Genomic DNA, 13,399 nt, shown 5'->3' with positions numbered 1-13,399 from the left:
ATATTTAAAATGTCTACATTAACTTTATTTCTTAAATAATAGCTTTTTTATTTTCAAGGATAGTTTCCAACATTTACTCTTGCAAAACCTTGTATTCCAATTTGTTCTCCCTCCCTATCCACATATCCTCCCCTAGACAGCAAGTAATTCAATATATCTACATTAACTTTAACTATTGTGTTCTTTATTCCTCACTTTAGTCTCCCTGGTCTGAGTTTATAAAAACCAATGTTTTTTTTTTTTTTTTTTTCAATCAAGTTGTTAGATACTTGATTGTATCTACATAAGATCATGGGACATGAGATCAAGGACCTGTCATTCAAAAGCCAACATGATATAACAAGATTAATTTGAGAATCATCTCTTTTATCTTTTCTTAATGTTGAAATGGAAAGCAATTAAAAATTAAAACAGTACTTACTAATTGTCAGTTAAAGATAATTTCACATTTCAAGAGAACAGCAATATTAGCAGTCAGTTAAAAAAAATTTATTAAGCACCTACTTTGTTCCCATCATTGTGTTAAGTGCTAAAAAGAAATACAAATCAGGGTTTTGATAATTTCAATAAATTGGACTGTGGTGATTACTCTCTTTGAGCCACTGTAATGCTGATTCCTTTGGCCTGGTCTCCATGATAGTCCTTGATATTTTGGGGTCCCTTCACAGGCAGCTTTTCCTAGCAGGGCAAATCAATCACTAACAACTCCAGTGTTCACAGTGTTGCTGTCCTTTTAATTTCTACTCCTTTGCACATTCCTCTCTCCATCCACACTCATTGCACCACAGGAAAAGAGCATAAAAGAACTCCAGGATTTAAATATCAAGAATTATACCCCATAATTTCACTTTTTAACATGTGGCTGGATTACAGTGCCCTTAAGTGCCACCCCTAAATTATTTAAAGTAAGCCGAGTTATCTAAATGCTTCTGTTGCCTAAATAATTTAGTGCATAAATATTTCCTGGTGAATGCTTTTGTGGTCACATTATGTGTCCTCAGTCTAAGTGAATAAAATTAGCTTTAATGCAATAATACAAAAGCAATAGCTAGAAATAATACATGAAGTGACTGCCATTATGTTCTTTCTTATGAAAATGATGAAGCAGATTCTAGCAATAAAATACGTTTCTTATTTTCTTCAATAAAATCTAGTGTCTATATGGAATTTGTTACATTTTTTTACAACATATGAAACGTCAACTGCAATAAATGTTCTCCTGCCCCTTTTTTTTCCCTCGCTGCAAAATTTGCCATTGCTATTTCGTGTTTCAGTATATGTTCCGATTTTTTATATTAGCAATAACATACCTACCAATGTGGCCAATTACCTTGCTGAAGAAAGTTAGTAATCTGTCATTTTATTCAAAATCGAGTGCATTCCCTCCAGAGGGCTGCCATGATTTTTATTGGTTGGAACATATTGAAGTTAATTTTCCTCTTAGGCACAGGAAAAGGCTGCCATGAAGAAATATAAGAACTTCATTTTTGTCAGTCACTTCTATTTCCTCAGTCAAGTTTTTACTGTAGCCATTAGTGAGTGGCAAGATTTTGTAATGCAGTTTCATCCTGCTTCGTTGTCGGCTCATCTTACACAGGTAAGGTCAATGTAGGCTGTCTCCAAATAAAAAAAGAATAGGACAAGGAAGGGAAAACAGAGTGACTCTATAGCTTATTCAATAAAATATAAGGCAGCCTCTCAGTAACTGAGCATTGAATATAAAATATCAGTTTATTCAACAGATGTGTTCCTGAAAAGTGTGTAAATCAAATCCTTTGTAAATTGAATATCTTAAATGCATCAGGGCATCTGGCTCTTTGGATCCAGCACAATGCTTGATAAATATTTGTGTGTTTGGATTGAAACTGGTATGAATCTTTTTTGTAAAATGGAAAATATGTTTATGAAACAAATATTCACTAACATACTGCTCCACCCCAAATGACAGCTGTAATCAGTTCAGATTTGAAGGAATTTGCTTTTCTTAAATTAAAAAGGTATTTAAATTTAGCAAACACTTACAATCTTAGAAATGAATAAAAAGTGAATTAAAGACAGTGGGTCCTGTGTAAATGTTCACAAAATCAGAAATGTTTCTATTTTTACACAATTCCCAGGAACAACTAAAAGCAGGAAAAAATTTTATCATATGTTTCATAAATGAAATGTAAAATTTCATCTATTCATCATAGGTTTGTTGTGCCAGATTTAAAAAAATAACCTCTAAACGTAGATGGAACACTTTATATAGTTTACTTTTCTCTTTAAATTTACCTTTAAAGACTACTTGAAAATGTCCATAAGCTTTGAGCTGCTATTCCTATGAAGTAAAATATAAACTACAGTACTCCAACTTGAATGTCTTTTTATTTACCTTCAATGATCATTTTAAATAGTCACCTTCTTTGTCTTCTTTATCTTTCTTCTCCTTTTTCTATTTTTTTCCCTTTTCATGTTCCTTTTTTATTCTCACAGGATTTGAGAGCCAACCCAAGTCTTAAAGGAGTCTCCATTCTAACCCACCATCTGGCCTCTGCTTGAAGGTTTCCAAATAAATATTTGCCATTTTCCTGAAGCGGCTCATTCTACTTCGGGGCAATTCTAATTTTGAGTAAGTTGATGTACTGGAACCAGCCCTAAGTTGGCTTTTTCACACTTTATATCGATGGCTCCAATCTGAGACTTTTCTTTTTCAGGCTAAACAAACAATCCCTTCAAACGAACAAGCCCTTCACCAGCTGTGTTTCCCTCCCCTGAACACTCTCAAACTCATCAATATCCTTCTTAAGTTGTGTCACTGAAAACTAAACATAATATTCCAGTTGAAGTTTGACCTAAATAGACCAAAATCACATTAATTTTTGACCTTTATCTTATTTCTAACTCATTGACTTTTCAGTCAAAATGATATATTACCGTGTCTCTTGCCTTTTGACTTGCGAAGCTGATTTTTGTACCCAATTTTTAAAACTTTACATTTATTTCTGTTGAATGTTATATCTTCTTAGATTTAGCCCAATGTTCTAATCTGTCAAAATTTATTTTTGGATTGTAGCTTTGTTAAACAAAGCTATCTTGCCCAACTTTATGTTATGTGCAAATTTCATAAATGTGTTATTTATGACATACAAATCATTATTTGTATACAACTAAGCAGAAAGGTGCCTGATTTAAAAAGTTTTGCCTCACTGATGCTGAACCACTGACATTTGCTATTAACTTTGTGATTAGTCTTTGAATCAGTTCTAAATCCATCCAGTTGTATTATATCTCCATCAATCCCATTTCCACAAGAATAATATGCAATACCTTGTCAAAAGCTCTTCTAAAGTCTATGTAAATTATTTCAAGGATATCCATCTCATCTATAAGTTGAATAACCAAACAGAAAAGAATAGCATAGATAAATAATAACAGGATAAAGTTGTACTGCCTCTTGGCAATCACTCCTTTCTAGATGTTGACTAACCATTTTAATGATCCATTAATGAATTTCCCCAGGAATTGGAGTCAAATTCAGTGATTTATAATTTGCATACAGTTTTTTGAAAATCAAGACAATTTTTGGCCTTCTCCAACCTTGTGATACCTCTCCCATTTTGCACGATTATTTAATAATTACTGATAGTAGCTTAGAACATAAAATTGCCCCCCAAATATAATAATCCCAGAGGAATAATTCCAATTTTTCTTCCTTTTGTTCCTCCTTTTCTTTCACTTAAGAAATTTAGAATTAGAACATATCTTAAAGCACAATGAAGACGAAATATGATTTTACATATGGCTGTGAGAGATTATGACCAGTCCATCTTTCACAGGTAGCAAGTGGGATTTAAACTGAGGCAGATCTTTCTGACTCCAACTCCAGTTTTCTTCCTCCATACTGTTCTCCTTAAATGATACCTTACTTGGATTGTTATTTTAAACCAAAAATTCTGAACCATTTTTAATAAGAAGATAAATTTCTCTTTTCCCTGAAGTGAAAACAACATGAATGGGGGGAATAAGATGTCAGTAAACTACTCATCACTCACCAACTAAACTTGCCCAAAGCAGGAATGGTGTGTTTCACTACCTTTTAGCAGAGGATCTGAGCTGAAAATGTTCCTGAGTCAAAGTGATCTGGGTCTAAGGAATGAGCATCTCTGAGTTGGATTCATCATCTCTCCCTATGGACCATCAAGAAAATTACTACCAACACTTTCACTCTCTCTGAAAGTTCCCAACTTCTGTGTTTAAAAGCCAGAGATGGAGCTGTCTTCATCTTTGAGCCTTTATTTCCACCCTAGTCTACTATTGATCTAGCCTCCCTCTTCTCTCATTCTTTTCCAGTTCTTAGTTTGCATTGAAGCCAATTGGAGTCGCTGATTTGCTTTAGATATTGAATTTGTATTATGTATACACCAGAAACCTTAGAGGACTAGGCACAATATAAATAAATCAAATCAAATGAATAAAGTATTAGGTGGGATGTGCAATGGGGCAGAAGTTTCTCTTAAGTTTGCAGAAAATTCAATACAGGATGAATGGACTTGGATAAAGTATGCTCAGCTAGGAAGGGAGTTCCAACTATGTCGGCCAAAGGCAATAACTCTTTCAGTCACACTCCAGTGGACCATCCAACAGGAATTTTGCATGGGTTTTGAAATGCACTGATGCAATTCTCTTTTCTCTTTGAAAACGAATACTCAGGTTTCTCTGGTAAATGTCTCATGAAAAAAAAAAGTTTGCATTAAATTATAATTATTTTTCTTGGGGCTTGATTTATGAAAGTAACAGGATGAAATTTATAGTAAAATATAAGATTATTGAGGAGATTTTTTGCTGTAGTTTTAAGCATTACCATTATAGTTCTTTTTGTAATAATTCTTTCTTACAATCTATTCTTTTAAAGTTGTGGAGCTTCAATACTGTTTTAAATGAATATTCTCTTTCCAGAGACAACAGTTCCCCTCAATTCAATCTCTCGTTATTGAATAGACTCTGTGGTAAAACAGCAGACACTCCAGCATGTAGGGTGCCAAGTAATGACTCATTGCAGCAAATATTTTGATAGTATGTATAATGCTGCACTAAGCCAAGGAAAGATGTGACTACATTTCACCTCATCTGTCTATACAGACAACTGCTTTGTCAGGAATTCTGTCTGATAGGAGCTATCCACTTTGGCTCAATTACAACTTTGATTTTTCATCATACAATTGCAGTCTTCAATTTTCAGTGTTTAAAATAAAGAGTAAACACTAATTTGTCATTTTATTTTTCATTTTTATTACCTTCAATAGGTCTGAAATGGACACCAGATTTCAAAACTGAAAGCATTCACATATTTAGAAATAGAGTTTGGAAACTGTTTTCAGAGCCATAAGGAAAACAAAAAAATAAAAAACTAAAACATTTTCTTAATCCTAAAAATCACAAAAATATGTAGTATATCCCCAGGCTTCAGATGCCAAAAAAATAAGCATTTATGAAAACTAGAGTTAGAGGTTGGTGGGGGCAAGAGGGAGACATGCTATATACAAGAACTAGAATGATTTTTTCCCATTCCCCTGGGAATATCTGGTTTCATGTCCTCTTCTTCTCCCTTATTTCTTGTGAAGAAATAGAAAGGTAAAGGATGAGATGGAGGAGCTATAATTAGTGTTCTATGATATTATGGTGGAAATTCCCTTTTAATCTGATCAAAAGAAATAGAATTTAGAGGGAATAGATTGTATTGAATAGAGTGCTGGACTTGAAATTAAGGAGCTCTGATTCAAAAAGAGCAGACTCAAACCCTGAGGACCCTATATGCCAAACATCTCCAGATGAAGCCTCAAAGGGTGATATGAGTTTGCCTCTATCTCACAAGGCTATCTTGGAAGAATTCAAAAAGAACCTAAAAGAGAAGAAACATGGGGAAAGGAAATGAGATCTTTGGAAAAGAAAACACAGAGATTATCTGAAGAAAATCACTCCTTAAGAAATAGTTTTGGTAAAATGAAAAAAGAAAACAAGTCCTTGAAAAACAGAATTTGTGAAATGAAAAAAAAAATCCAGTTAACCAAAAAGAACTCATTTAAAAGTTCAATTGGCCAAATGCAAAAGGAGATAAAAAGCTGACTGAATAAAATATTTCACCAAAAATTAGAATTAAACAAATGGAAGTGAATAACTCCATGAGACATCAAGAATCAAACAAAACGAAAGAAAAGAAAAGAAAAATTAGAAGAGATTGTAAAATAACTCATTGGAAAAGCAACTGGAGAGCAATTTGGAACTATGCTCAAAAAGTTATCAAACTATGCATATCCTTTGACTCAGCACTGTTTCTACTGGGCTTATACCCCAAAGAGATACTAAAGAAGGGAAAGGGACCCACATGTGCAAAAATATTTATGGCAGAAACTGGAAAATGAATGGATGCCCATCGATTGGAGAATGGCTGAATAAATTGTGGTATATGAATCTTATGGAATATTATTGTTCTGTAAGAAATGACCAGCAGGATGAATACAGAGAGATCTGGAGAGACTTACATGAACTGATGCTGAGTGAGATGAGGAGAACCAAATCATCATTATACATGACAACAACAAGATTATACAATGATCAATTCTGATGGACGTAGCTCCCTTCAACAAAAAGATGATTCAGGCCAGTTCCAATGATCTAGTGTTGGAGAGAGCCATCTACACCCAAAGAAAGGACTGTGGGTACTGAGTGTGGATCACAGTATAGAATTTTCACTTTTTTGTTGTTTGCTTGCTTTTTGTTTTCTTTCTTTTTGATCTCATTTTTCTTGTGTAGGATGATAATTATGGAAATATGTATGTATTGCAATATGTATAGAAGAATGTTAAACATATATTGGATTACTTGCTGTCTAAGGGAAAGCGTCCAAGGAAGGAAGGAAGAAGAAAATCAGAGCACAAGGTTTTGCCAGGGTGAACATTGAAAAGTATCTTTGAATATATCTTGAAAATAAAAAAGCTATTATTTTTTAAAAAATACTAAAAAAGTGTCCTTCATAACTCTCCCCTACTCACACATATACACAAAATAATAGTTGAAAAATACTAGATAAATCCTAAAGCATCCATGTAGGAAAGTTAACATTTTTTTTAGTTCTTAAGAAGGGCTCAAGTAAAATTCTTTGAAACATAAACCTTAGAACAATTAGCCAAGCCATTTTCTATTTCTACAATAACTTAAGACATAGAAACATCTCTATAACCCAAATAATTTCCATTCTTTTGTCCCTTGTGAGAACTCTAAAATGTATTGCATTCAATAAAAAGAAAAGAAAAAAGGAGAGAAGAAAAAAGAGAAAGAAAATAGAAAAAGATAATGAGGAAAGAAAAGGTAAAGGGGAGAAACAGGAAGAGAATTGGAAAGGAAGGGAAGAAAAAGGAAGTAAAGAGAAGATAAAGTAGTAAATAATTTAAGATATATGTGTGTTGTGTGTGTATGTATGTATGATATATGTGTGTATTATGTATTTATGTATATATGCATATATATTATGTGCTTTCATATATATACATATATAAAAATCAAATTGATATAAAGTAATGAGGAAGGAAAGGAAACAGGAGAAGAGGGGAGGGAGAGAAGAGAAAGAAGACTGTTTCCTTCAATAGTTACTGTGTGGGTGGATCTTATTAAGTAAAGGCTGATCCTTTCTGAAGCAGTTTTCTGGCTCAAACAAGAAACAAAATCTATATTCCCCTCAGTTCAATGCAAAGTATTTGGGCTGAACTGTCCAAATATTCACTTCCTCTTTAAAATTGTTATTGTACCTGTGTCGGCAGATTAAGTGTGAGCAATCAGCAGATGATTCCAATAATAATTCTCCAGAGCAGCTTTCTGCACTGATAACCAGATAGTTGCTGAATTCCCTATCTCATTTCCCTCAATATGCAGCCTAAAAAGTATATGTGTTAGTTCTGGCTTTCATATAAGTGAGTCTATATTTTTAATGTGCCAAAAAGGATTTGGGAAAGTTTCTGTCTTTGGGTTTGGGGGTATGGGGAATGATCACCCCAGGATGCTTGCCCAAGGTAGACCATAAAATAAGGTCTAGCCATGAGTGAAAGAAAAAGCTGACTTAAGAAAAAGCTGCCAAGAAATCTATATACCCAATAGGCTTCTGGACTTAAGAGTGACTTCTGTGGGACACTGAAATAACAGGGAGAAAATGGGGCTCTAACGGGAGAATAAAAATTTGTGTGGAATGAATCAGAGAACTAAAGATCATAGCAAAGATCAGAGTGAAGAAGCAATAAAGGACAATAAAAGATAGACCTAGCTTTTTTTCCTGCTTTTCACAATTAAAAGGAAGCTGGTTCTGAATAATATAATATTTGTAACTCTCATTGCAAACTTTAAGCATTATATACATTTTAGCAACATAAAATGCCAGCTACAAATTTCCTCAACAGGATGAGGGAAGTCGACTTTCTAATGAAGTCACACAGAGTAGGAAAATGTAAGGATTGATATTGGTCCCTGTAGACATAATCAGGGAGGTTTATTTTGAAACTTTATTGGAGCGGGTACAAGTCATTTTTAAACTTCTTTGCATGCAAACAAAAACTTTCCTATGTTTAATAAACAGCACAAGGTGCTCTGGGAGCTTCCCTGGTTAAGACAAAAGTTGAAGAAATTTGTTGTTGTTGTTGTAAAGGTAGATGCTGAATAAAACATTTCTGTGCCAGCCCCTATTTTAAGCCTGATGATCTCAGGACTCATGGTGATGATAAAACACTGGGACCACCCAGACGCCCAGATTTACTCATCTGCTTCCTTAAAACCCAGAGCTTCCATCTCAGCTCTCTAAAAGGCTATGTTATTATTCCTTAAGTCCAAAATGTTCCACCTCCAATTCTGGAATCCCTCTGTCTTGGAACAAGATACTTTCCTTCCATCTCCTGTACCACTTCCCTTCCCCTAAGCCTGCTTTTTATGCTCCCTGCAGCACCAACCCCTTAATCCTACTGGTTCTCTTAGTCTATCATCCATCTCTTTCCTCCTTTTATTAGTATTAGCTTTATAGAGATCTATTCAATCCTTCTACTGAACCTGCAGTGAAAGAGATTATCAATGACTTCTGAATGACCAACTGCCCTGGACTTTTTGGCATTGTCCCCTTTCCTGAGAATGTACCAGCCCCTATTTCTGGGTCCTCTTTCCTCTTGCTCTTCCTCCTCTTGCCTATAAAACTCCTAAATACTATTATTTGACTTCCTGCACTCTCCCACTTCCCATCTTCCTCCCACTGCAGTGTGGGTACGACACAAGGTGCTCTTCGGGTCTTTTCATCTGTCTATTTATTCACTCTCACTGACATCATCCAGTCCCAAAGATTCTATACCAGCAGTATTGCATTCAAATAGAAACTAAGGCTACTAAACCATACAAAGGATCCCTGCCAACTCCATGTTGTCTTAGAAAACCACATATTTATATCATGTTTATTTTATTAATTTTTTTCACAATTATAATTTAATCTTAAAAGTGTTAATGAATGATATGAAGTGGGTAAGTGGAATGTTTGAGAGCCCTGATCTATGCAGACCATATACACACATACTGACAAACACGTGTGATATATATATATATATGTATGTATTATATATATGTATTATATATATGTTTTATATGTATGTATTATATGTATGTATTATATATATGTTTATGTGTATGTGCATATATATACATATAGATATATATTTATTCTTCAATTCATTTCCAATCTATCCCACATTTCAGTCATCCATTTCATGTTTGCAAGTTCTACAATGCCCCAAATTGGATTAATCATTTTTCCACCAGCTTCTCCATTTCTATTGATATCACCACCGCCTCCCATAGTCTCTGCTGACTAGTTTTAATCTATGAAGTGATTTTCAATTCTTCCCACTTCTTCAGTCCTTGCAACAAATCGATTACTCTTGATTCCAAAGCCCACCTTAGATCTATACCTTATCTCTAGTTCCAGTGCTATCACCCTTTTGACCCTCAATACCTTTCTTCTGGTAAGTCTAGAATAAGAGACTCTTTATTTGACTTTCAATCCCAAATCTTATCTTTATCAATGCATCTTTTACATAAATTCATAAATAATTTTCTTTAAGTAGAGACATCACTATACCATTCTCTTGTTCACAAAATCCCACTGCCTCAAGATTCGTCATGGTAAGAAAACCTACTGTTTATTATTTAGAAGACAAGTCAATAAAATATTGTTCTTTACACTGGCCTAAGGCCAATGGTCTAAAGCCAAGGCAAGGGAACGCATCATTACACCCATCAAGATATGCATCCCTATGGGATAAATGAACTTCCCGAGACAAGCCATTTCCTACAGCCTTAAAGACATTCTGTTGTGGTTTAAGGGAAGGAGAATTAGAGATTTTCTAATCTGATCATCTGCCATTGGCCTTAGCTATGTGAAACAGGGTAAACTATCTTCTGGTCTTCCTTGTACAAGAATTAGGAGAAGGAGCTAAACATAAAGCTAAGGCATGATTACCCCTTTTTATTTAAAATATGTTGTGCTAAAATGGCATTATTCATATCAAAAAGAGAAAATGTATCCCCCAAAAAAGGATGTAAGTCCCACCTCCCCTCCCACCCCAATCTGCATATAATTTACCCTTTCAGGCTTGTTTCACATCAAGTTCCCTTCATGTATAACCAGTTGCAGCCACATTGGACAAGTTGTCTTTAGCCCCTAGAGATTTGTGCTGGCCCTCACACATTCTTCTAAAGCATTTCCTCAACTATACCCATCAGAGATCTATTTATTTTTCTTTGAGATTCAGCTCAGCTTCCATTATCCCTAAGGAGTCTTTCTTGCCTGTCCTTCACCCCAACTAAAAAGTATCTTCAAATTCCAATAACTTTCCATAAAGTCTGCGGGCCTTTGGGTGTCACCCACAGTTTCCACAAAACTGCCCCTCCAGAATCCCCAATTAACTTCTTAGGACAACCTGCCACATGGAAACTGCAATGGAGAAAATGGCGGTGGAGAAACATAACTACAGAACTTTCCCTCAGCTCCACCGCCAGTAGCTTGTATTATACTTGTCTATTGACATGTCTCAGCCTTCCCAATAGAGTACGAAGTTGTAGAAAGCAGAAACCATGTAATTAAAAAAATCATATCCTAGCATAATGCACTATGACTTACACAGCATGGGTGCTTATTCAATATTGTAATTGAATTTTATAGCATATCCTTGAAATATTTTTTTAAACTGCAGAAATAGTTATTATTGGCTTTAAAATATTTGGATAACAGCCAGAACTGTTTGAAACCATGCAATGATTATGGTTATTTTAAATAATGTAAGCAAAGGTTTTTGGGGGGGTTTGTTGGTTTTCATATCTCTGTATTTATGATTGATAGACCTTCAATCTCATTATGTGATCTCCCATTTATCTTGTAAAGTGGATGATAATTTAGAATGATTTACCCATATGGCCCCTTTCAGTTCATTGGAGAGACCAGATCAAACTTTATTATATGATGTCACACTAATCTGTGAAATAGATGATGATTTAGAATGGTTTATCCATTTCCCATTCTTTTCAATGGTTCCCTGAAGTGCACCAAGTGACTTATTAGCAAAAACAAAACAAAACAAAAGCAAAAAAACCCACATTCTTTCAGAAGGGGGCCACAGAAGCACAGATAGCAACTTTGGAGGCCAGATTTCTAGTCTTTTGGGGAATAAAGAATGTGTATTGATTTACAACCATCATTGTGACTGTCTTTCCTCCATTTGGTGGAGTAATAATTTTCACAAACCATGAAATACAATTTAGAAATCACTCTATTGCACTTCTACATATGCCCATTTAATTCCTATCTTAACAGCTGCACTCAGTCTATAAAACATTTATGGCAAGTTTTTTTCCCCTTGAAAGATGATCTATTCTAAACACTACTGTCAGTATTTTCAACTCTCTCTTTAAAAAAAAAAAAAAAAAGCAACATTAAGCTGACCAAAGTCTCCAAAAATGAGTTCTGTAGAAAATGGTGTATTTCACCAAAATTTCTCCTACCCAATTTGCCTCCCATAGATTTGGTCTTAGATGATTTTTGTTGTTCATTTATATTTTAGAGGGGGAATTGTCACTAAGGCTCCTCTCTTCTGGGAGGTTGTATCAATGAATTTATTATTCTTGTTCCTTAGACACTTTCTAGCTATGTGACTGGACAAGTCACTTGACCCTTATCTGCTTCAGTTTACTCATCTATTAGGATACTAACAGCATTTACCTCCCAGGATTGTTGTAAGGACAAAATGAGATAATATCTACAAAGTACTTTGTATACCTTCAAGTGCTACATAAATACTAGCTATAATATTATTATTGCGATGATAATAATTATGTGTAGTTTTGTGCATGAGGAAAAGAGAGGGAAAGAGAGGGAGGGAAGGAAGAAAAAAGGGAGGAATATAATAGGTAGTAACTATAAACTCCTATATTTGCTTTCAAAAAATCAAATGCAGAAGTGTGGGCTGGGGAAGGTGAGCTAGACAATACAAAATCTGCGGCCTTTTGTGGATTCTTTTTGGTTGCCACATAAATGCCATATGGATGTTGCAAAAGCTGAAGCCATTTTACGTTGCTTTGGGAAACACAATATCCAGAATTATAAAAATGATAGCCCCACTACACTTTTTAGTGGCTAGCCCCAAAGCAGAAAATTCTATTTCATTCTAGACATCAACTTTTAAGAAGGACATTGAGAACCTGATCAAATCCAGAGGATAATAATAAGAATGTTGAAGATATTAAAAATTATCCTATATGAAGAACTATCGAAGGAACTGAGTAGCTTTAATCTCCAGAAGAGAAAAACTGGACAGGGGGAGAAGATTTGTGATCTTAAAATATTTAAAAGGTTGTTTTGTGAGAGAAGAATTAGATTTCTTCTGCTTACTCTGAAAGGGAAGGAATGGAAGGAATAGGTAGTGGTGGTAGAGAGGAAAATTTAGATTCTCTTTAAGGAAAAGAAAAATATCCTAAGCAAAGGTGAATAATCTACCTTGTCTGTTAGCAGATATGCTGCTCCCTTGAGATCTTTAAGCAGAAGTGGAGGATGTTATATACAGGGGATTCTTATTGAAGAACTAGTGAGAGAAGACAAATTCACATGTCTTTTCCACTTCTAAGATCCTATGATATATCATTTCAATGATTCTTATATCATTGTGGATACCAACTTGATCTCATTCAAAGACCATTTTTCCTAATGTTTCTTCTATGGTCCAATAGGAAGAAAAGATTAAATTTAGAACAGGGATAAAAAAGAGACACATCTAGACACAGAAGGGGGTAATGTATATGCATATGTAGTAATGAGGGTGAATATGTGTTTTCTAGCTAATGATTAATA

This window comes from Antechinus flavipes, chromosome 6 (genome assembly GCF_016432865.1).
Source record: "Antechinus flavipes isolate AdamAnt ecotype Samford, QLD, Australia chromosome 6, AdamAnt_v2, whole genome shotgun sequence".
Lineage (NCBI taxonomy): Eukaryota > Metazoa > Chordata > Mammalia > Dasyuromorphia > Dasyuridae > Antechinus > Antechinus flavipes.
The sequence above is the reverse complement of the archived record's forward strand: the minus strand, read 5'-3'. Positions refer to the sequence as shown.